Source organism: Felis catus, chromosome C1 (genome assembly GCF_018350175.1).
Source record: "Felis catus isolate Fca126 chromosome C1, F.catus_Fca126_mat1.0, whole genome shotgun sequence".
Lineage (NCBI taxonomy): Eukaryota > Metazoa > Chordata > Mammalia > Carnivora > Felidae > Felis > Felis catus.
Genome location: NC_058375.1, coordinates 66,298,752 through 66,324,820, shown reverse-complemented (window position 1 = coordinate 66,324,820; position 26,069 = coordinate 66,298,752). Strand labels below are relative to the sequence as shown.

General features: G+C 35.4%; 1 long non-coding RNA gene across 1 annotated transcript; it reads right to left on the bottom strand.

The window, feature by feature from the left end:
• Nucleotides 1–414: 414 nt before the first annotated feature.
• LOC109503104 lies at nt 415–25,650 on the bottom strand. The gene is made up of 2 exons (XR_002162004.2): nt 25,517–25,650; nt 415–633 (listed from the first exon to the last, which is right to left on the bottom strand). It is a non-coding gene; the product is annotated as an uncharacterized LOC109503104 (long non-coding RNA).
• Nucleotides 25,651–26,069: the final 419 nt, after the last annotated feature.

Here is a 26,069-nt window from a genome sequence, read left to right as displayed (position 1 = left end):
CTACCTATACCTGCAAAGGGTTTTATAAAGAATGCTGAAGAATGCTTACAAGTCAATACTGAAACACAAGCAAAAACAAAGATAAGCCAATCGAATATACAGACAAAAGATTTGAGCAGATATTTAACAAAAGAATATAAACAAACGGTTAATAGCCACATGGAAACGTTAGCATCATTAGGGAAAGGCAAACCAAAATCACAAAGTATTACTTTATGCCTGCTAGGATAGCTAAAATTTAGACTCTCACCAACAAATGTTGACGAAAATATGGTGCAATTTGTACTTTTCCATGTTGCTGGTGGGAATGTAAAATGATTCAACTACTTTAGGAAATCTCTTATGAATTTATGCCTCCCCTCTAGTTAGGCCATTCTGCTCCTGAAATGTAAGTCCATAAACAAAGACATGAACTAGAACGTTTAGAGCAGCTTTATTCATAATAAACCAAACCCACAAACAACTCCAAATTCCAAGAGAGTGGATAAAGAAATTGTGATATGCTCTTGCAATAGAATACTAGTCATCAAAAAAATTACATGAACAATGTATCCATGATCACAGGTTACGTCTGGCAGGAAGCAGCCACTGAAGAGGTAGGACTGACTGCAGGACAGTATTGGAAAGTAACACCTGAGGAGAGAAGAGAAAACTTGATTGGTCAGGACGTCTCATGCCTTTTCATTCCTGAAAGTCTGTGTCAGCTCAATGGAGAGCTCATGAGCAAGGACTTCCCATCAGAGGGGCTCTGCATAAGGCTTTACTATCATTGGCAGAGGCCATCTGAATAACAGCATGACCTCAACCTATTTCTGCCTTGATTTGCCCTCAAGGAAAGTGTACACTGGACCGAAAGCTGAGGTGGACCTTGGAGGAGCTTCAGGTGGAGGCTATCAGCTAACCAGAATTCTTGCAGCTGGGCAGTGAGTTCTTTCTCAGTGGGGGAATCAGAAGAGAATACTGGATTATTCTGAACCTCAACACACATGGATTATTCTGAACCTCATTTTTGAGTAAATGAAATTAGACACAAAACTGGATATACTCCATGATTCCATTCATATGACATTCAAAATCAGGCATAACTATGTATATAGAAATCAGAATAGTGTCCCAGTCATCTTATGCCTATCTTTTGGTTTAGATTTCCAGTTTCTTTGATCTCATGTTCTTGTCATTTCTTATTTAATTTTCTCAATTTAGTAAATTCCTGAATATGTTTGCAAAGATGATAATTTTTGAGAAATTGCATATCTGATAGTGTATTTTTGTATCTTCACTTTGGATTCATAACTGTCCCAGTACTGAATTCTATGATAAAACCAAGATTTCCTCAGAATTTTAAAATCATTACTCTTTTTTGTTTTCTGACTGCCAGTGTTGCTGTTGAGAATCTCCTGACTTTGTATGAAAACTCTATATAAGAACTGTCTTATTCTTCTCTCTGCAAACTTTGAGCTCTTCACTTAATATTTTTGATTATGAAAATTTAATGATGATTATGTATTTCCACATTATTTTAACATAGCTATTGTAATACTGATTTGATAATTTTCTTCCATCTCTTTTTCTATTTTCTCTTTCTAAATTTCATAGTCAGATGTTTTATCTCCTGTGTCAAATCTCTAACCATTAAAAAAACATGGTTTTCTCCCATTGTCTCATTATCTTTTTTTGTTATTCTCTATAAGATTTCCTTAACTTTGTATCTCATTATTCCACCTTAAAATAAATCATGCATATTATATTTCAGTAATATGATAGAAGTAGTCTGATAGAAACACCTATGTGTTAGATCAACAACCCCACTAATGTATATCTATCTACTCCTATATGCTTCTCTTCCCTCTGGATACAATGAAAGAATTGTCTGTCCTCCCAGCTAAGGTCATACCACTGCTTCATTTGTTTACTTATGTTTTCATTCATGTATTTGTACATATGTTCATTTAACAAATATTTATTATATGCCTGTTTCCTAGCTCTCTTGTAGGTGGGACAACAACAAAGAGTCTTACTTGCGGGGCCAAGAAGACAATAAAAACAACTACAACAAATTACCCTTGATGGTAAATTGGAACATGGTAACTCCAGTCCTTTACAGGTTTAAGTTTATTATTTATTTTGAGAGAGAGAGAGCGAGCAGGCACAAATGGGGGGAGGGAATCCCAAGAAGGCTCAGCATGTCAGTGCAGATGTGGAGCTCGAATTCATGAACTGTGAGATCATGACCTGAGCATAAGTTGGACACTTGACCAACTGAGCCACCTAGGTGCCCAGTCCTTTGCATGTTTTGAAGGATTTCGCTCCTATAACCAATCCCCTCATCTCTTGCATCATCAGTTTCAATTTCCACTGATTCATTTCTATCAGCAAATAAACATGCTACAGTACATCCCAACAGGAAATAAATTCATATACTTTTGTTGTTCCCGTCTATTGGCATGATTTTCTGCTACTAGAATCTGTTGTCTGTACTCTGTACCATCCTTTCCCATGACCTTGCTTCTTTCTCACTCCATCACATTATGAAACTGCTATTATCCAGTTGCCAACACAAATGGCCAATTCTAATTTTTAAAAAATTTTTAACGTTTATTTATTATTGAGAGACAGAGAGACAGAGCATGAGAAGGGGAGGGGCAGAGAGAGGAGGAGACACAGAATCTGAAGCAGGCTCCAGGCTCCGAGCCATCAGCAGAGCCCAACACGGGGCTCGAACTCACAAACTGTGAGATCATGACATGAGCTGAAGTTGGATGCTCAACCGACTGAACCACCCAGGTGCCCCACAAATGGACAATTCTTAATCCTACCATCACCTCATCTTCACAGTGGAAAGAGCTGATCACTCTTTCCTTTTTTGATATACTTTCTGCACTGGGTTTTCAGAATAGTGTCCTTGTTTCCTCAAATCTTGTCAGCCATTCTTTAGTCTCACTTTCTGGCTAAACCTCTAAATACTGGTCTGGCCACTGACATGCAGTCTTGGCTTACTTCTCTTAGCCCGCTTCTCTTCGGGAGCTTCAGTTTCATATCTAAATGCCATTTGTATGTTGCGGAGCCCAAATCCAAGTAGCCAAGTGCCTAGTTTTGATACTTCACTAGGATAACAATTAATAAGAGCGTAGCAGTAATTGAGTACTTTTATGAGCCGGAAACTGTTCTAAAAACAATTAGAACATGAACTGATACATTTTATTTCCCAACAACTAATTTTACAGATGATGAAGTTGAACACAGAGTGCTTAATTAAGTTCTTAATATTATATAGCTAATAAGTTATTTAACCAAATTTACCCCTAAACAGTCTGGTTCCACCTGCCTATGCTCTTACTGACTACACTGTGTTTCTTTTGGCTAATTAACAGCTGGCATTTCAGACTAAATACAGGAAGACATTTAATTTAAATCAGATTTGTTTCTAGTAGAAACCAATGCAATATGAATGTGTGTGTATATGTAAATATACTACCTGTACTTAAAGATTATACAAATATATGCTCAGGACAAAAGTTAGGTAGAAGTTGATTTCCAAGACAGTAAACAAATGTATACTTCCCTGAAATAATATTGTGCCTGTTTTCTGCTTTCATTCAGCTGAAAAGGTGGTCACTATCAGTATTAATGTTGAGGAATCAGTAGTCTGTGGTAAAGATGGCAGAAATATTTACAAATGTGAAAGTAAAAGCCTATTATATATGTAAATAAATTGATAATCAAGCCTAGATCATTTCCATCAACTTATTGCAGAATGAAATTGAGGATGACAGACATAGGCTAAAATATTTCTACAGGATAAATGAACATGTTTCTTGCTTCACGTGACACTTACTATTGATTTCATATAATGTGGAACGATATCATAACCGAAATAGTAATAGACTATATCAATAACTGAAAGCAGCACAAATTGAGTACAAACAACATGAGAAGAGAGAGTCACCAGTTCACTTAGTCAATAAAGATCACAGCTTTCCAGATCATGCTTGAATTGCTGCTATTAGTCACACGACCCGCTTACAGCAGACAATATTGTGCAGGTGATGATTGATAATCATCTTGGATATAATGGCAGGTCTTCCATGAACCAGGAAGACTTGGGCCACATATTGAGATCTCACAGATTGTCGGAATCCACAGTTCAATACCTGCTCACATAAGTTACTTTTTTTTATTGTTATTATTGAATATATTGGGAGAAAACAACAGAAGAGCAATTCTTTGGATTTCTTAGATCATTTTTGAAACTCAGGTGAATTTATGACACATTGATCATGAACATAAAAGTTATTAGAACAATTGTTCTATAATAAAAATTGAGTGCACATAACGTTGTTATAGCGCAAACATCTGCCACTCATGCAGACATCCTTCTGTAAACCCATCTAACTAACTCTATTTTCCTTTCTGATTGTATCAGGGTAGCTTGCGGCATGACAGTGATTTGAGTGACAGGCGTCCACCCTGGCGCAGTGTGATGCATACTTATGTTTTGTTTGTGAGAATCAGCCCTCCTTGAAAAATGTAAATTTTTAAATTGGTTTTTATTGAAAAGAGGTATATAAGGAAGCAATGTTGTTGTCTCCACTCCTTAAAAAAGTCAAAGTTATTATAGGCTCCAGCTTTCATAAAAATTTTACTAAGTTTTTAAGCTGATTTTTGGTTTTGTAATGAAAAAGAGCATGAATTATTAAAAAGCTCCAGACATGTTTTATTTATATATATATATACACATATATATACATATATATATGTATATATATATATATATACACATATATATATGTGTATATATATATACACATATATATATGTATGTGTGTGTATATACGTGTATATATGTATATATATATATATATATATATATATATTAGAATCATACAGTACAATGGAAAAGACAATGTTCAAGAAAAAGCATAGCACTCACTACCTTTAAGAGAGGTTAACATCCTCACATCTACTTTCACAGAAACAGCCAAAATCATTTTCAAATTTTAAAGTTGTGTTCGTGGCGGATTTGTTATATGTCATATACAGCTGTGGTAAATATCAGTTATAGAATTCTTATTGAGAATGTTAGCACGTTAGATTTAAAAGGGACTTTTGAGGGGCGCCTGTGTGGCTCAGTCGGTTAAGCATCCGACTTCGGCTCAGGTTATGACCTCGCAGTTTGTGGATTTGAGCCCTGCATCAGGCTCTGTGCTGACAACTCAGAGCCTGGAGCCTGCTTTGGATTTTGTGCTTCTCTCTCTCTCTCTCTCTGTCTCTCTGCCACTCCCCAACTCGCACTTTGTGTGTGTCTCTCTCTCAAAAATAAATAAACATTAACAAAAACTTAAAAGGGATTTTTGAGGAAACCTAGTTTGATCTCAGAAGCAACATGGAAATTTTGTAATGGTACTCCTGTCAGAGGGTCTTCCAGCATTTGCTCAAACATTTACTTTTATAGGAAATTTATAACTTCACAGGGAAAATTCTATATTAAAATTCTATATTAGAATCTCCTGTCGTAGAAAGGCTTTCTCTTATTAAGCCAACATCTATCTTGCCTTGACTTCACAGACAGGACCTCCAAGGGTACAGGCACAACAAAATAACTTACAAAAGAGACCCTTATAATTCATATAAGTATGTGAAATGTCATTTTGACATTGAAGTGTAACCAATTACTTCCATTGTTTATATAAATACCATAATGAAAACTGTTAACAAATATGAACCTTAATAGCATTTTGGTAAAATAATTGCAATGTCTTTAGATACTGAAATTACTTTTATCAGAACAAACCAATTCCCAGTTTTGACAAGACTGTGAAAAAGAATCATACACAAGTGGAGAAAGATGTATGAGAATTTGGATTCCTAAACTTTTACTTGGTTCCATTTAACCATATCTTCATTCCCTCACAATACAGCAGGTGTAATAGATCATATATCAAATATTGTAAACAGCTTTCCATCACCAGAACTGTCATATAGGCGAAATGTGGTCCCTTGCCAAAAAATTCATGGTCTCCTTTCAATTGTATCAACCTGTAAATTGCCTTTATATACTATGTGCTTATTTGCCAAGCAGTAAATTGATTTGTGAGGGGGAGAGGGAATTTTAAAAGGAGAAAACAATGCATACAGACTCCAATAGTCATGCATCATTACATCGTGGGCCTGTGCAAAAGAACAGACAAAGTTGTCTTTTACTTTTTTTTTTTTAACTCCAGTTACCTCAAGGACAACTTGGCCCTCATGACTATATTTCTATCTTTGAATACTGATGTTCTCTGAGTGTAGTCATTAATAATAAAGATAACTAATGGATCACTTAAAGGACAGGAATTTAGAATTTAGCACAACCATGTCATTTTAATGTAAATTAAACACAGAAGCCAAACCTCCGTTCTTCTGACTCAGGATTCTGATTATTTGAATAATGTAGACAAAGTAACTAAAAATTCTACCAACTGATGTATTTTGCAGCTTTTCATAGACAAATATGTGTTATCTCAAGAAAAAAAGAGAAAATTCTGATGCATTTCTCATAAAAAATGTTGCTCCACTTTGAGTTAAGGGGAAGGAGATAGTAAGTAGAGGACAGGTTAAAGCCTACCTATTTCTCTGTTAAACTTCAGTAATTAATAAGTAAGTATATTACACTGCACAGCAAAGGAAACAATCAACAAAACTAAAAGGCAGACTACAGAATGGGAAAAGATATTTGCAAAGAACACATCAGATAAAGGGTTAGTATCCAAAATTTTAAAGAACTTATTATCAAACTCAACACCCAAAAAACAAATAATGCAGATGAGAAATGGGCAGAAGACATGAAAAGACACTTTTCCAGAGAAGACATCCAGATGGCTAACAAACAAAAAGATGCTCAACCTCACTCATCATCAGGGAAATACAAATCAAAACCACAATGAGATACCATCTCATAACTGTCAGAATGGCTAAAATTAACAATTCAGGAAACAATAGGTGTGGGCAAGGATATGGAGAAAGGGAGACCCTCTTGCACTGTTGGTGGGAAGGCAAACTGGTGCAACCACTCTGGAGAACAGTGTGGAGGTTCCTCAAAAAGTTAAAAATAGAACTACCCTGTCACCCAGCAATAGCACTACTAGGCATTTACCCAAAGGATACAAAAATACAGATTCAAAGGGGTACATGCAACCCAATATTTATAGCAGCATTATCAACAATAGCCAAACTATGACTGATGAAGGATAAAGAAGATGTTACATATATATAAAGAAGATGGAATATTAGCCATCAAAAAGAATGAAATCTTGCCATTACAGCAACATGGGTAGAGTTAGAGTGTATTATGCTAAGCAAAATAAATCAGTCCGAGAAAGACAAATGCCATATTATTTCACTCCTATGTGGAATTTCAGAAACAAAACAGATGCACATATGGAGGGTGAGGAGAGAGAGCATGAAACAAACCATAAGAAACTCAAAGATAGAGAACAAACTGCGGGTTAATGGATGAAGGTGGGTGGGAGTTGGGCTAGATGGGTGATAGGCATCATTGTTATGATGAGCTCTGAGTGTTATATGTAAGTGATGAATCACTGAATTCTATTCCTGCAATATTGCACTGTATGTTAACTAATGAGAATTTAGATAAAATTTTGAGAAAAAAAGTAGGTATGTTACATATATTTTTTTTAATTGTCACGTTAGCTAACATACAGGGTAGTCTTGGCTTCAGGAGTAGATACCTATGATTTGTCACTTACGTACAACATCCAGTGCTCATCCCAATAAGTGCTCTCCTCAATGCCCATCACCCACCTCCTCTACCCTCTCAACCCCCCCACCAGCATCAACCCTCAGTTTGTTCTCTGTATTTAAGAGTTTCTTATGGTTTGTCTCCCTCTATGTTTATAACTGATTTGTCCTTACCTTCTTCTATTAACTTTCTCAAATTCCACATATGAGTGAATCATATGATCTGTCTTTCTCTGATGGACTTATTTCGCTTAGCATAATACCCTCCAGTTCCATACATGCTGTTGCAATTAGCAAGATTTCATTCTTTTCATCACCGAGTAGTATTCCATTATATAATATATATATATATATATATATATATATATATATATATATATGGCACATGTTCTTTACCCATTTATCAGTTGATGGGCATTTGGGCTTTTCCATAATTTGGCTATTGTTGATAGTGCTGCTATGAACGTTGGGGTACATGTGCCCCCACAAATCAGCACTCCAGGATCCTTTGGGTAAATACCTACTAGTGCTATTGCTGGGTAATAGGGTAATTCCATTTTTAACTTTTTTGAGGGATCTCCACACTGTTTTCCAGAGTAGCTGCACCAGTTTGCATTCATACTAACAGTGCAAGACAGTTCCCCTTTCCCCATATCCTTGCCAACATCTGTTGTTTCCTGAGTTGTTACTTTTAGTCACTCTGACTAGTGTGAGATGGTGTCTCATTGTGGTTTCGATTTGTATTTCCTTGATGATAAGGGATGTTGAACATCTTTTCATATGTCTGTGTGCCATCTTCATGCCTTCTTTGGAAAAATGTCTCTTCCTGTCTTCTGCCCATTTCTTCACTGGATTGGTTGTTTTTTGGGTGTTGAGTTTGGTACATTCTTCATAGATTTTTGATATTAAGCCTTCATCCGATGTGTCATTTTCCAATATCTTCTCCCATTCTGTAGTCTGCCTTTAGTTTTGTTGATTGTTTCCTTTGCTGTGCAGCTTTTTATCTTGATGAGTTCCCAGTAGTTCATTTTGGCTTTTATTTCTCTTGCCTTTGGAGACATGTTAAACAAGAAGTTGTTGAGACTGAAGTCAAAGAGGTTTCTGCCTGTTTTCTCCTGTCGGATTTTGAAGGTTTCCTGTCTCACATTTAGGCTTTTCATCCATTTTGAGTTTATTTTTGTGTATGGTGTATGAAAATGGTCCAGTTTCATTCTTCTGCATGTTGCTGTCCAGTTCTCCCAGAACCATTTGCTAAAGAGACTGTCTTTTTTCCATTGGATACTCTTTCCTACCTTGTCCAAGATTAGTTGGCCACATATTTGTAGGTCAACTTCTGGGTTCTCTATTCTATTCCATTGGCTTATGTGTCTGTTTTTGTGCCAATACCATACTGTCTTGATGATTATGGCTTGTAAGCAAATTACATACTTCTAAGAGAACTTGTATTTTTTGGCTTGTATTGGGTAATAGAAAGAAGCTAATTCTCTCAAACCTTGCCATTTTCATTCACAATCTTAAAACATTTGTAATCGTTTAATTACAATTGTGTAATTATAATTGTTTAATAGAGATAAGAAAATGAAGGTTTTCCTTTCTTTTTTTTTTTAAATCGTAATTTATTTTGAGAGAGAGAGCAGGCATGTGCATGTGTGCATGTGCACACATACGAATGGGAGAGAGGCAAAAAGAGAGAGACCTAAGCAGGCTCCACACTATCAGTGCAGAGCTGAATATGGGCCCTCTACCACAAACCCAGAGATCATGACCTGAGCTGAAATCAAGAGTCTGATGCTTACCAGCTGAACCACCCAGGTGCCCCAAGTTTTCCTTTCTTGTAAGAGGATGATGCAGTATAAAACATGGAAACAATTTATTTTGATAAAGTTGTAGAAATAATAGGACAATGATAGGTAAAAAATAAACTGTACAGGGTGCCAAGGACATGAGACTGCACACAAAAGTTGGTTTTCTAGAGCCCTGAATAGAAAATGAATACATTTGCCTTTGACATAGTAGGCAAGAAGGATGTGGTGTTTTGTTTTGTTTTGTTTTGTTTTGTTTTAATTCTCATCACATTGGTGTTCTTATAAAACTCCAAGAATATATACTATATAATATTTATCTGTTTTGTTTTTGCTTGGCTATGTACCCCAAATACTAAATATTGGCACATATAAATCACACACCCTAGACTAGATAAGAAATACATTACACTCCCTTTTATCAGAATGAAAATATGAGAAAAGGATGCCATTAATTTTATTTTTATAAAAGTAGTTTATTTTCTAAGAACTGCATCCTCATAAATGCGAAACCTATCAGCTCCATACCTAATTGTTACTTTGAATCATTCCAGCAAGTTCTTTATCTCTACATTGCATCTGTGAGCTTTCAAATGATTCAAAAAGTCCAACATATTGTAAGGTGACTAACAGTCCTGGTCGGCAGGAGCCAATGGATTTCACTGGACACAGAACTTGAAGTGTTGACATTGGGACTATCTTGGGCAAACTAGGACTGTTGATTACCCCAGTGGATCAACAATTACCAAGGAATCTCTAAATACAACCCATGTATGTCAGTGGAAGAAAAGGAAGACATGATTCCATTACCTAAAAGCCTAAGAATTGATCATTTTCTGTCTTATCTCATAGATGAAATAGAATAATGGTTAACAGTTTTTAAAAATATGGGAACTAACCTAGGGAAAGTGTTTGTTTTGTTTTGTTTTTAGGAGATGGTGTCCCTGGTAGTACTCCAGTTAAAAAAATAATAATTATCCTTTCATAATGATGGCTTTTTTTTGAAGGAAAATAACTACTGCTTTTTTCTATGCAGAGAATTAATTAAGGGAAATCTAGAGCCAACCTATCCATTATGATGCAGTTTGTTAGTTCTGAAAACTAAAGCTTAAAAAAACAAAGCATAAAAATAGAGGAAAAAATTAAAAGCACAAAAATTGAATTCACTTAGAGAAGGCAGCTAAAGAAACATTGTGCATTATGCTGTGACTGAGGATATTTGCTGACTGAAAGATGAAAGTGTTTTAACAATAAATAGAAAGGAGGGAAGGTGAAAAATATACAAGGAAAAGTGAGAAGAAATATAGTAACTCCCATAACATTTGAGAGCTAAGGTAAGCAAGTGAGTAGGAAGAAAGGCTGTCCATAATTATTTCAGGAAAGGAGGGAAAGATATAGAAAAATAGAAATAATTTGGCACTCAGTCACTGTTAATAGAGATCTACAGTTGTGTAGTCCCCAAACTATATAGAGTACAGAAGAGATTTTTTTCAATGGTAGTGGACCAAGAAAGTAGATGTGTTTATTAAGAACTTGGAGGTTTTAGGGAACAGACACATGCACTCCTCATAGGGAATCTTATCAAGACTTTTGGCTTTAAATATCAACTGCATGCTGACAATGACCAAATTTATATACACAGAAAAGACCTCTCCCCTGACCACCATACCTCGCTTAAAACAAATATTGACCTTAACCTTAACCTCATGACCCAGTATACATCTTCATGAGCCTGGCTTCCTCCTACCTGTTCCTTCTCCTTTAAACCTTTGCACGTGGAGGGCAAGAGCAGAAAGGAGAAATCTAAAAAATCCCAAATGTAACATACTCAGAAAGTACAGCCTGCTTTCCATCCTCCTCCTCACCAGCTCTCCAATGCTCTTTATCTCTTTTAATGGTACCACTTTCTACACGTTCCACGACAACCCAACATGGGAATCTTTCTTTCTCTTTTTTTACTTTAGATAGAACTTTCAATTCATCATCAAGTTGGTTGTATCTCCAGAATATATGAAGAAAATGACCTCTCCCCATAGCCACTTCTATTCCCCTCTCTCTGGCTTTGTTCACATGGTCTACTTCAACAGCCTCTGCATCAGTCAGGACCTCAGCAAAAAAGAGATGGCATCCTCAAGCTTATTGGGGATACTATTTACAAAGGGGTGGAAAGGGTTTAGGAAAATTTACAAGGAATGGGAGAATGGCCAGTGATAGTGACAGTGGGATACTTTGCCATTTGAGGCCTGAAAGAGTAAGAAGAGAGAGAAAGCTAAGTGTTCAGGGCCAGCTGATGGGACTTTTGACTTTTTTTAGTAGTATAAAGTCACCTCACATATACCCATTAGGAAAAAATAAATCCCTTACACCTCAGTCTCCCACTCTACTCTGATTTCCTGCTCATACTCCCCATTGGCTAAACTCAACTGGAAGTCAGAGGTCAGAATGCCTCTTGATGCAGTCTATGCCAATCAGTCTCCCATCAGGTGGAAAAAGATGAACACAGGGCAGAGAAGAATAGCACACCTTCTGCCATGGTTTCCTAAGTCCATCTTGCCTCACAGCAGTCAACTCATCATTCTTCACTTATTTAGGAAAGCCTTCCTCAGTGCCCTGTTGCCATTCACCAACCTTTGATCCACTATTCTTACTCTTTGTCTTAGTAGCCAGTTCATTCGCTACCTTCATGGTCATATGTATCTATCTAAATTCATTGTATACATGGAGATTGATGGATAGATGGACAAACAGACAGGCATATGGACAGACAGATGAATGAATCAATAATGGATATGTTAATGCTCTGTCTCCTTCCACAAGAATGACTCTAAACTCCATCAGGACAAAGACTCTGCATGGTCTGTTCACTGCTGTATCTCTAGTATCTGAAACAATGGCTAACTCCATAAATACTTGTTGAACAAATTGAAGGAATATTTGAATTATTTTGGATAATGGAATTCATTATAATGAGGCTTAGAATATTTGGGAGGAAAATAAAAAATCACACTTGTGATATGTTTTAGAAGAAAGGCAATTCAGACTAACAGAAGGCTGTGACCTATTGTTAGAATGCACAAAAAGGCTGAGGATAAAAACAATTATCAAATTTTTATGATGTGATCATTTTTTTAATTTTCTCAAAATTAAGCATCCCCTGGTCTGCCATCATGTCAGCTCATCATTTTATAAAAAAGTCTTAACGGTTTAATAGCCTCAGGTGATGGATTTCCAGATATAGAATTACAAATTTTCTTTTATGATTACTGACTATATCAATTTAAATATATAAATCTTTCATATTATGGGTTATTTTTTCAGCCATTTATATGCATTATTTAATTTTGTTCTTACATTGGTAAATAGGATTACCTCCATTTTGCAAATGATTAACCATGAAACTCAGTGAAATAATTGGCCCCAAAACACAGGCCTGCATGTAATAAAGCTAAGATCATCCCAACAAATCTTTTTTAAATTATTGTAAAATATACCTTACATGATAAAAAAATGTAAAAAAAATATAATTTACAGAAAAGATTTAAAATCAAGTAAATGAAACAAAAAAAGAATAGTCAAGAAATCATTTGTGTATGTGGACCCATCACTCAGGCTGAAAACTCTCCTGTTATTTAAAATTCATAACAACTATTCATCCCTAAAGAATATACTATTTAATTTTGAATGTTTTGAACTCTATATAATGGTATCACGCCTTATGCATTCTTCTATGACTTGTTCCTCTACCTTAATGTCTCATTTTGGAGATTCATTAATGTTGATGCCTATAATTGTTAAACCATTAATTGACATTGCTCTATAATATTGTTTTAGAACATTTCACGATATATTTATCCATTCTACCATTGATAGGCATTTGGATTTTTTCTACTCTGGGGCTATTAAAAACAATTCTGCTAAAAACATTCTATACATGTCTCCCTGTGAATATGTGGAAAAATTTCTTAGCTTGTATACCTAGGAGTAAAGTGTCTAAGTCTTAGACTATGTGCCTGTTGAACTGCTCTAGGTAATGTAAATGGTTTTTTCAGAATTGTGTTAATTAATGTTCCCATTAGTGGTAGGAGTAATAATGCCCCTCACACCTCAAACATGTCCATGTCCTAATCACTAGAACTTGTAAATGTGTTACCTTATATGGCAAAAAGAATTTGCAAATGTAAGAATAAGAACCTTAAGACTGGGAGATTACCCTGGGTTATCCTGCTGTGGACTCAATAAACAAGGGCCCATAAAAAGTAGAAGAGGGAGGCAGAAGAGGCTGAGTGACTCAACATGGGAAGGATTTCACCTACTTTTGCCAGATTTGAAGAACACACATAGCCTTGAGCCAAGGAATTTAACCAGCTCCTAGAAGCTGGAAAAGGCAAGGAAGCAGATTCTTCCCCAGAGTGTTCAAAAGGGAGACTGGTAGACTGCTAACCCACACAATTGTAAAATAATAAATTTACATCCTTTTAAGTTTGTAAGACTTTTTCACAGCAACAAAATAAAATGAATACAATGAGCAAGCATCTCTGCTGTACTTTATCTTTACCAGTACTCTGGTTTGTCTTGGCCAGTTTGCTGGGAATGGCATTCCATTGAAGATTTATTCTGGATTTATATAGATGTAGATGTAGATATAGATAGGTGTAGAGGCTAGTTGAATTCCTTGGCTTGTGGCCCCATCCTCCATCCTTAAAACCAATAATATACACTCTCCTTATCACTTACTACCATCTAACATGTTTTCTATTTTAATTATTTCGTTATTTTATTCTTTCTCTCCCCACTTGAAAATAAGCACCATGACAATAAGGATTTTCAACTATTTTCTTCACTGTTGAGTGCTTGATATATAGTGGATGTTCAATAACTATTTATTGAACAAATTAATGAATAAATTAGCCTTGTTTTGAGATGTACTTACTGAGTGTTGATTGCAGATTGCACATTTTCCATGAGACACATGGTAAAAGTGAGTTCCCTTAGAAAAGATTTACATTTTCTTCTGTCAGGTGACTCAAGGCACTACCATTTTGAGATCACTTTAGCGTAATTGCCCAGTCTCTTCAGATATGTTCTGGGTATTTCAGGTATTATAAATATAGGCTACAAATCTATCAGGTCCCCCTTACTGTTACAACTTTTCAGATACTTCTCCTGCTCAATACTAAGATTCAAGTAGTAATTCATCTTTTGGGTGAGATGATACTAAGGAAATGGGTATTTCTTATCCACTGGTACACTGAGGATGACAGTGTAGCTCTTAGGATAATTGATTTATAGTAAGGTTTTCCTAATAGATACTGTTGTGATTAGTTCCTGAGCTTTGTCTCCTGTCTCTTGTGTCCCTCAAATCCATGACAATCAAAGTTTAAGGTCATCAGGTTAGCAAATCCCCTCAAGGCTAACGCTAGCTTCAGTGCTCAACATGTCCAGCTGGGTTCAACCTTCCCTTAATCCTAAATCTATGTACTTTTAATTTTCTTTTTAGTACCTATCAAATGCTTTTGAGGGTATATTCTACCCTTTTCGTGTGGTATATGTTGACAGAAATGGAAATCCTCAGCCCCCAACTGATTGCATCAGAACCACTATCTACCTGAGAGAGGGCAATGTTGCATGACTGGACCCCAAATGGAAAGAATTACCCAGCTACCAATTAAAATTAGTTACAAAATACTTCAAAATGGCTAAACTTATTAAATCTTCTAGTAAGTAAATCCGATATATTCCTATAAAATCAAATAAAACCATTTTTACTGCTGTACTTATTTTCATACTTTTCCATGTCAGTGGAATGTGAAAAGAAAATCATGTTCTGCTTGTCATTATATCTCAGTGTGTGAGATAGCTCGTGTGTGACTAGCACATACTAGGTGTTCTCATAGTATTTGAACAGATTCTGTGCATGAATGAATAATCTAAATGAACAAACTTTGTTATCTGTGTATAAGTTTATTTTTTCCCCTACATGTTGATGGAGTCTGCAGCTCAGGTTCTAAGAGTATCTAAGTCTATATTAACACTGACTTTAGAGGAGTTCATTTTGTTAATAAGGATGATTTAGCAGCAAAACCAATTTATATCCAACTATGGACACCTTGCTATCTGGCATTTTACTAATACAAAGCTTTGAAATTTATAATTTTAACTCTTTCAGTAATAATAATTTAGCCATGACAATGTTACAAAGAGTTTTGACAAGCAGTCTCACACTCTAGATTCTCTACATTTTTGTGAATTATGAAAGGGAAGAAACTTCTCAAAATTTGGGCAAGAAAACCTAATACTTTATGCCTAGTTAGTGGCATTGCCAGGATCATAAATTAGTTCATCTCTGTCCTGTCGCAGGTTCTTTCTTCCCTTGTTTCAATATTGGTTTGCTACAAATATTAAACTGAGTACCCTAGATCCCTGGTGATACATAGATACCATTAATGAATTAATTAGGTTCTAGTTTAGGATTAATTAACAAATATCAAGTAACAATGGAAATGTCTTATATTTTAAAAACATTAAAAACATCTCCTCCTTTTTCTAAAAAATAGTACATTCATTTATCAAACCTAAAGATTCTTCCCCCCCACCACCAAAAAATGGCAATTTACATGTTGAAATAAATTGCAGTGCGTTATTTCAGAAAAGACTTTTAAGGATAAATTAAACAGCCATTTAGCAGAATTTCTGATTACAGGTACAAGAACTCTGATAATATGTTGGCTATCAAATAATTTGCTCCAATCTAAATTCTTGGAGTGGCACTATTACTCAACTTATTCAAAATCCTCTCTATAACAAAAGAAATTTAGTTGTGTACACTGAGATAACAAATTAATCATCTACTTTTGTTCAAAAGTCATGTTCTAAAAGAAATAAAATGAGTAAAAAGGATGTGAAGGTCTTATACCTCACTAATTTAAATAAATACTTAAACATTAAGTGCCATTTAAAAATTATTACTTCATTTTTTAAGTGTCAGTAATACTTTGAACAAGATTTCAAAAAAAAGCAGCCATAATAAATATTTCTAAGGGCAAAATAATTTAGAAAATCAAATTGGAAAACAAATTTGGTGATATTTATCAAAAGTTTTACAAATTGTTCACAGGCTTTGGACTTAGGTATTTATTTATACAAATATATCCTGAAGAAAATACCTATAGGAAATAGTTACATTGCAACATTTTTACCTAGGAATAAGAGAATATTTAAATAAAGCATGACACATTCATTCAGTGGAATATTTTATAATAGATATAAGCTAGAATAGACTATGTGGCAGCATGGAATACAGTTAAACAAATATTGAGATATAAAAACACTATAGGTGTTCATCATAAGTATTACAATATACACACGGAGTTTTTATTTTCAATGATTTATATGTAAATTATTGGAAAATGTAGTGTTTAATGATAACTTTGAAGTAAATTGATAGATTGGTCAGCCAAACCTGAAAGTTCAAATTTGTAACACTTTGAAAGATAAACACATAATACCTGAAGTTTGATTGAGTTCCACACAAGAGGCAAAAGAGTAAACATAGATTATTGGTCAATCATTCATATAGATAAATGGATGGATGGATGGATGGATGGATGGATGGTTGGATGTAGACAGATAGATAGATAGAAGGATAGATAGATAGATCCCTTCTTTAGGCTAAATCCTATAAAAACACAAAAATAGGTATCTAACAAGTTCCCAAAAAGCTTACATTCTTGTAGGGAAGAAAGAATTAATTAGATAATAATACAAAAACAGTAAGACCTATACTAAGTGAAATTATGGGAATATTTTTTTGCTAATTTATTTACTTATTCATTAATTTATTCATTAATATAGCTCTAGTAACAAGGCCAATATTTAGATTCAGAGATCTTTTGTGGGAAAATTAGTTTACTTGGGAGTATTGTTGGGAAAACTACTTAGATTTTCTAAAATTTGGTCTTTTCACCCGGTAAGTGGGTTCAACAATATTACTGTCAAATTTTAAGGTGAGAATTAAATAGGAAATATGCAAAAGGTACCTGGCACCAAAGTGCAGAGAGCTGTCCCCCAAATATTAATTTACTCCATCTTTTCCCCTTTCTTACCAGGCTATCTTGAAAAGGGACTGAAATTTCTGTAATGAAAAACACATCTTTATTTATGGATTTTTTTTACATTAAGAACACTTAAATTTTAAGTATTCTAACAGTATTTTCTTCAGAATATGTTTTTTTTTTCACTTACTGAAGGATTTAATAGGTCTCTTCAGTCTTCTTAAATATCAAAACTTAACAGTTTTAAGATTTCAGTATAAATGAATCAGAAATTAGCATATTAAACTTTCTTTAAAATGTACCCAACATTTAGAGTTAATGAGAAATATTAAAGACAAAGGAGATTTTCAAAATACATGCTAAAGCCTCGATTTTATACCAAAGAAGAAGATGAAGAGAGTTAGCAAATAGTCACCCTTTTGAACATTATGCCAGTGAAATCAATATACTCATCCTTCAAAGGGAAGTCTAATGTAGGACCTGTACTGATTTCTAGTCCTGAGTATTATTAAGGAGCACTGCATTAACTTCCAGTTCCAATAATGGATATGCTTTAGTTGTCTCTTCCTTGCACTGAAAGGAACAAATCCTTACTTTTCTCATTGGATGACTTCCAAAGTAGTCAGAGAGAGAGAGAGGGAGAAAGAGAAAAAGATGACATTAGCCATATCACACACTCTAGGGGATTTTAATATTACTAAGGTATTATGTTTCTTCTGAATGAAAGCACCCAAAGAGCGTGACATGTTATTTCTTCAAAGAAGCTTTTCCTTTTACCTTCAATTGACATGACTGAGAAATTATCTTATAATTCCTCATAAGTGGATATGTATCCTGACCTGAACGTACATATAAGTCAGTTTTTCACAAAATGTGTATATCTTATCTGTCATTTGTTTGGGATATTATATTTTTCACTGTAAAAGCCCCTTGATGAGCACTGAATTGGTTGTCAGGTTAAATGTATAAGTAATCGACAATACAGTTCTAAGTTTTTCAACTTATATTTGCATTTTGATAACTAAAGAAAAAACTACTAGGATGAGAAAAGGGCTCTTCCTGGTTCTCAAAGAAGCTAGAAGTCATTTGCTCTCATATACTTATAACGTCTCAATTATTCCTGCAAATAGAAGAGGTAACTTCATGCATAATTCAAAAGCATGAATAATAACAAATTGTATTATATTTGGCTTTGTGCTCCGTAATTTGGGGTCAGAGGCTTTACTTTCCTGACATGTAAGCTGCAACCAGAATGATGAGTCGGACTTGGACGGGTTAAAGTGGAGACACTTGGTACATCCTGGAAATGAAGTAGTTGAATAAATCTTGTATAATGTCCAACAGCAAAGCTTTCTATTATATTGATAGCTAAATCAAATACATTTTATTCCTGCTTGCATAAAAAAATTAAAATTATAACCTAGCTGACTTTTTCAGTGAGATATAAATACTCTTGAATTAAGATTCTGAAAATTTCGATTTCGGTCTGGCTCTCTCATTAACTCATAAGCTTTATGTTCTCAGGCAACTAGCATTATTTTTCTGGGTATTAATTTTCCAAGTATTTCATGTGAAAAATGATGGAATTGCATTAATTCATTCTAGGGGTGTTTTCTAGATTTTAAAATCCATATATCTGTAATTACTTCTAACACTGAAGCGGACGGTCTCAGGGAAAGAAAATGGGCCAGAGCACCAATTCTTAAACCTGTTTCCACTCGACACACTTTAAATCAGACGTTTCTATGGTTGCCGTCCCCCACCCTCAACCTCTCTCCTTCCAGTCGTCCTTACATCTACTCCCCCAAAACCACCTGTTAAGGACATCGATGACTTTCATATTGACAATCCAATGATCTTTTGTCGTTATCTTACTATGCCTTTCAGCTACATTTGACACAATGAATTACCTGCTTTCTACGACGGCTTCCTGGAAGGTTATTCGGTCTTAAACCTCTTCCTACCTCAATGCGCTAATGCTCACATACTTTTGCTTGATTCTCTTTTTCTGGACCTTTAACGGCTGCAGTGCTTGGCAAGCATCCATTCTCAGACCTTAACACTTCATCTACACTCACCTCCTGCGTGATCTTGTCCAGGTGTATGGCTTTAACTATGTGGTAGCAACTTACAATAGTATTGTTAGTCCAGAACTATCCCTTTAACTACAATGTCAAAATTCAACTGCCTACCTATTGTATTTATTTGAGTATTGAATAAGCATTTTAGACTTAGCCTAATACGAAACCAGTATCTCAATTCCTACCATCCATCTGCTTCCATATTTTCTTTCCTTCTAATCTTCCCACTTAAGTAAAAGACAATCATTCTTCCGGTGGTGCAAAACAAAATTTTAAGACCATCTCTAATTCATCTTTTAAACAGAAACTTTATTTTATAATTAGAAAATCTTATTTCTTTAATATTATAGATGCCCAGAAGTTTATTAATCCTATTTATTGATTCATTACACACTCATCCATCCAGAGTCTTTTTGAAATGTGTTTATATTTAATTCATTTTTTTTTGTTTTTGATAATGTAATAAGCTTCTAAATTTATCATTCAATATAAAAACTGGCACCCTGTGAATATTTTATATGTGTTCCCCAACCCCCATCCCATCGTCCTACCAGTCGTAAGCCAAAGTAGCAACCATCAAGATCTGTTGTTCATCACTTCTTTTCCATAGTTTTGTATATTTTAAAACTCATCAATATGTATTGCTATATATTTTAATTACTTTTTAACTCCATAAATAGGCTTTTATGGAATATGAAAATTTATTTATTGCTTCATATTTATGTTGCTGAAATTTAACCAGATTGTTGCATGAGGCTGAGGTTAATTCATTCTGACTGAATAAAAATCCATTTTGTGAATATCCCACGGTTGATATATGAGCTGTCATATCAATAAACCCAAAGGTTACAGGGCGCCTGGGTGGCTAAGTCGGTTAAGCATCCAACTTTGGCTGAGGTCATGATCTCACAATTTGTGAGTTCAAGCCCTGCATCAGGCTCTGCATTGACAGTGTGGAGCCTGCTTTGGATTCTCTCTCAATCTCTCTGGCACTCCGCCACTCGCACTTTCTCTCTCAAAATAAATAAACTTCAAAAAACAAAACAAAACAAACAAACAAACAAACAAACAAAAGGTTGCTTCTAGTTTGGGGCCACTGTGAGCAATGCATCTATGAACAATCTCGCATATGTAGAATGTTTCTCTCAGGCTGTGGGAGATGCTGGTACTGCCTTGCCCGGATTTTCCCAGATTCCGTTTACCAGTTGCTGTGGTGCTGCCGCTAAATTCTTAGACCTGCAACCTTCCCTGGAGAATTGCTCTTGGGAAATAGGTGCAGCATCACCTGAGTTGCCTGGATTGCATTTCTTCCTCATCTCCTTATCATCCTGGGGTGGCTGGGAGTCAATGAAAGTGTACAAATGCCTGCCACCCTGCCTCAAGGCAGGGAAGATGTGGAGAGATCACCCCTATTATGGCGTTGCTTGGCTCCCCGCTCTCCTTATTCTGCATACCTGCTCCCTTACAAGCTTCTCCTGTGTGCACAACCTTAACAGAGCATTGCCCAAGAACCCCTGTCTCCTTTTCGAGGGAATTTGGCCCAAAACAAACCTAGGGTTGTAGGGTATAAAAAAAGCATAATTTTGCAAGACAGCTTTTGTTTTTCAAAGGGGGTGTGTTAATTTACATTCCCACTAGAATACGCAAGTTTTCCAGTGGATCCACATCTTCATGGCCTAGTATTGTCAGATTTTTTGAAAATTTTTCCATAGAATAAATATAAACTAGCATTTCATTATGATCGTGATATATTTTTCATACTCATATTTTTTTAATAATACACTGACTCATTTCTTTTCCACCATTTTTTAATTAGTTCTTGAACTTCAAATCCTAAGAAGTTCTTTGTGCATCACTGGTATTAATAATTCTTTTTTATTTGTAGGCATTCTGGTTTTGACTTGTCAGTTTTAGTTTCTTTAGTATTTTTAACCAAAAAAAAAGGGAAAAACTCATTTTAACATAGTAAAATATAATATATATTTTTTTCACAGCCACATGTAATTGTCTTGATTTTAAAAGTCTGCCTACCTCAAGGTCTAAATTTTTTTTTTAATTTTTTTTTTCAACGTTCATTTATCTCTGGGACAGAGAGAGACAGAGCATGAACGGGCGAGGGGCAGAGAGAGAGGGAGACACAGAATCGGAAACAGGCTCCAGGCTCTGAGCCATCAGCCCAGACCCCGACGCGGGGCTCGAACTCAGGGACCGCGAGATCGTGACCTGGCTGAAGTCGGACGCTTAACCGACTGAGCCACCCAGGCGCCCCTCAAGGTCTAAATTTTGATATGTAGTGTGTTCTTTATTACTCAGTTCTGGGCAGTTTTAAATTCTTATTAGGATTTCTTCTTCAATTATGATTTATTTAAATATCAGTGTATAATTACTCAATTTCTAATTATTCAGGATATTTTCATATCTCTTTTGCTATGTACTTCTAATTTAATCATTTTGTGACTAGACAAGAAGACCTTCATATACCTATCCCATACCTATCTTACCGCAGAGTTTTCCGAGGCCTGCTTTTTGGCCTATTTACATAATCAGTATTTATAAATGTTCCATGGAAGTCTGAGAAAACTTTCCTAGTTGTTATATGCAGAATTTTTGTTATATCTCTTGGATAAACTTTGTTGTCCTGACTTTTTGTCTGTTCCTTTGAAGTTAAAAAAAAATGTATTGCAATTCCCTATGTTTATGCTAATTTTTCTAAATCTCCTGGCACTTTTGTTTCATGTTTTACAAGCCCTTTTGATTGATTGTATACATGCTTAGAATTTTTATATTTTTTGGTGAACTGGACATTCTGTTCTCATATAGGGACACTCCCCGATGCTTATGATGTTCTATCCTTAATAATAGTCCCTCAGCCCGTTTGCCAGATACCAGCCAGGGTGATCCTTTTAAAACAAATCAGAGCATGTTGCTCATCTGGCGAAAACTATGATGCTTGTCCTTTGACTCAAAATCAAATTCAGGATAGGGGTGTCTGGGTGGCTTAGTCGATTAAGCTTCTGAGTCTCGATTTTGGCTCAGGTCATGATCTTGAGATTGGTGAGATAGCCCTGGGTCGGGCTCTGCACTGTCATCTCAGATTTTTCTCTACCTCTCTCCTTCTACACGCCACTCGCACTTTCTCTCAAAATAAATAAATGAACTTAGGAAGAGAGAGAGAGAGAGAGAGAGAGAGAGAGAGAGAGAGAATAGAAATCAAGGTTTTACAGAAGAATCTCCCTGCTTATCCTGACAAGGTTGCCCCATTTAGCTCATCGCTTACCCCTGCCCCCTTTTTCATTCCATCCAGCTTATAGTATCTTCCTCACTTTTCTCTGACTCCACCAAACATGTGCTTAGCTCAGGACCTTTGGTTGCCTATTGCCTATGCTTGGATGACTCCTCCATGCACAACTGTACATTTATTTCTGTCACTTGAGTCCCCTGGCTGGAGTACCTTATATAAATATACCACTCACTAACAAACATACCATCTCTTTCTGGTCTTTACTCTATTTACCGTGTTTTTAAAGATCTTCAATCATCATTTGTGTTTCTATTAATACCATAAAAGTAAGGCATGTTATTTTCAACTCTGATACATGTTCTGGTCTCAATGGGTCATTTCTTTCACCTATAAATATTCTCCTTGCCTTCTATCCTGTATTTTTGCGGAGAGACCTCACTCTCTACCATTGTTACAACCAGTATATTCCAAGAGTTACAGAAATAAGAGTGTATGATTGAATGTTAGGTTTTCCCAATGGGAGAAAAGAGAATGAACACAGAGTATAACAGATAGATATCGTCTTCAAGATATCAGAGAACAAAATGAACACAAATTCAGGAAATTCAAGGGATCAGAAACTTTATGTTGAGTAATTAAATATTTTGGAGAACACAGACTGTGGCTGTCATAGGAGTCTCTCAGTCTCCCTTGAAGGGAGAACCAGTAATGGGAAATATAGTCAGTTGACAGTCTCTACCTACCATACCTTTGGGATCTACTGCAATGTTCAAAGTGAGGCACACTCGTGTTGGGTCACTCCCATAAATTGACCATGGTGGGGGTACCAGAGCTAAGGCATGCCTGCCCAGTGCAGCTAAACTCTAATGAGAAATCATTACTCTGAGACACCCCAGTAGGCTAGTCAAGATTTTCTCAAAGCTTTTTGTAATTTGAGGCTCTTCCTATCCATTCTTTCTCATTGACCTCACTCCTTCACAGATATCACACCCACATTATAGGCTGTCTTTGGCTACTTCCGTTTTTCCTCCCCTTTTTCCTTTATAGCCATTCCCACCCCACCCCCAAATTTCTCTTACATTTAATTCCACCTTGGTGTCTGCTTCCTGGAGAACCCAACCTAACAATAAAGAGTAGTCCTTGTTTGTGGCTGTTAGAATAGAAAGCAACAGAACTTTAATTGGGATAAGTTTAAAATCTGCTGGTTATCCACTTCTTCAACAAATTTTTGAGAATCGCTATGCATGCATATAGTTGTCTTAAGAACTACCATGATGTTATAATTTTAAGACTGAATTAAAGCATTTCTATTTCCTGTTCATATATACACAGTTTGCTTTGGAATTCAGGAAAACATCTCCTATTTTTCCATTGTTTGGGCCATGATTGTAAATTATCAGAATGCTACTTTATCTCTTGTGAAATAGAAAAACTCATTTTAAATTACTAGGCTTCATTGGTTAGTCAGGTGTGCCAGATAATAATAGGCCATCAAAAAATAAAGAGAATCAAGTACCAAACTGCACAACTGAAGAGTAAAATAGTAGCAATGTCAAAGTAGAAGATTATATTTCTGGAATGCTTAGATTCTCCAAATAATTAAAATCTGAACAAAAACACAAATCACATACCAAACTATTATCAAGGGTTTAGAACAGTTTTATTAATAAAATAAAGCTTGCCTTCCTTTTATGCGATAGATGTGTCCTGGAAAGTTTTACGCAAATTGAATTTGTCTAATCAAATCATGTACTAAGTGCTTTTTATTAAGGGGAAATTATGAATCCCTTACCAAAGAATTGTCCAGAGTTTTATACCCGCTTTGCTTAAATCAAGGTGAATTCTCAGGATGGAATATTTCAATATACTACACATGACAAATAATTGGAAAGGAAATATCTAATAATTAAATTTAAAAGCTATATCTTAGAGTCTGAACTCCTACAAATTGAAGGGGAAAATATCCCTCGTCCAACTCGATTTCAGTAAATTTGTAAAATAATCAGTTCTTCTAAATGAATAGTTCACTCATTAAGTTATCTTGGCTCTTTTTTCAAGTGACCTTTCCTTTCAAGTACCCAGGAATCCAAATAAGAGCAAATTTTCTTTTTTATAATATATATTAACAGTCCCCTTTCCCAAGAATATTTTTATTCCAAATATATACTCATACATGCAAAAATCAAGACACTCTGTCACCTTAGGTACCATTAATATGATGCTTTCACTTATAAAAATCCTAAATTAAAGCTCATCTAAAATACATCCCTGAAAGAGTAAAAGATGATGAAGGGAGGGAATAGCTAGTCGCTATAGAGGAAACACGATCTGCTGTAGGTAATAGCTGCAAGTTCTAAATGTCAGAATCTGTTATTGGGTAAAATCACCGCCAACATTTCCACTGCCAAAAGAAATTAACAAGTTAAACTATCAAATTCTGTTGAATAACTTGTTTTCTATGGAATGCATTCTTATTTTCATAACAGAAGTTGAACATATTACTATGACAAATAGATATATTTAGTCCATAAACATGCTGATATGGTGATTTCATGAATAATTTCACATCTGGATAAAGATAGAAGAAAAATTTATACCCACTCAGAATCTTGGAACACCAAATGGCAGCCAACAATGTCCAGATAGTGGTTTTGAAATTTAAGTTTTATAGAGGATTTTCTAAATGGCTCTTTTTGATTTTGCAAGCAGACTGCTTCAAAGGGGCTGCTATTTCTCCAGAGTTCACTTAAGTATCTGTGAGCATGATCTTAATGGGTCATCTCTTAATGTCTACTGATTAATGAGTTAGCTTCCCCAGGACACTGGAGTTAAGGAGTTATACTAGCATTCCATTCAAAACCAGGGCTAATATAGAACGCAGAGCGAACTACTTTGAATTTCAAGTCATTGTTATAGCCTTTTTAGCATGAAATGTCATGTGCCACAGACTTTGAAGATATAGTAGTTGAATCCACATGCTTTCAGTTTTCAAACAAAATAAAAATGTAGAATTGCACAATATCACATTGCTTTTACTTAGGGCTGAGGTTCAGAAGGCATAAAAAAGAAATAATAATTAACACAAACTATTTAACTAAACTCAGCAGTATTCCAGCTGCACAGCAGCAATCGGATGGCAGAGACCTGAGTTTAA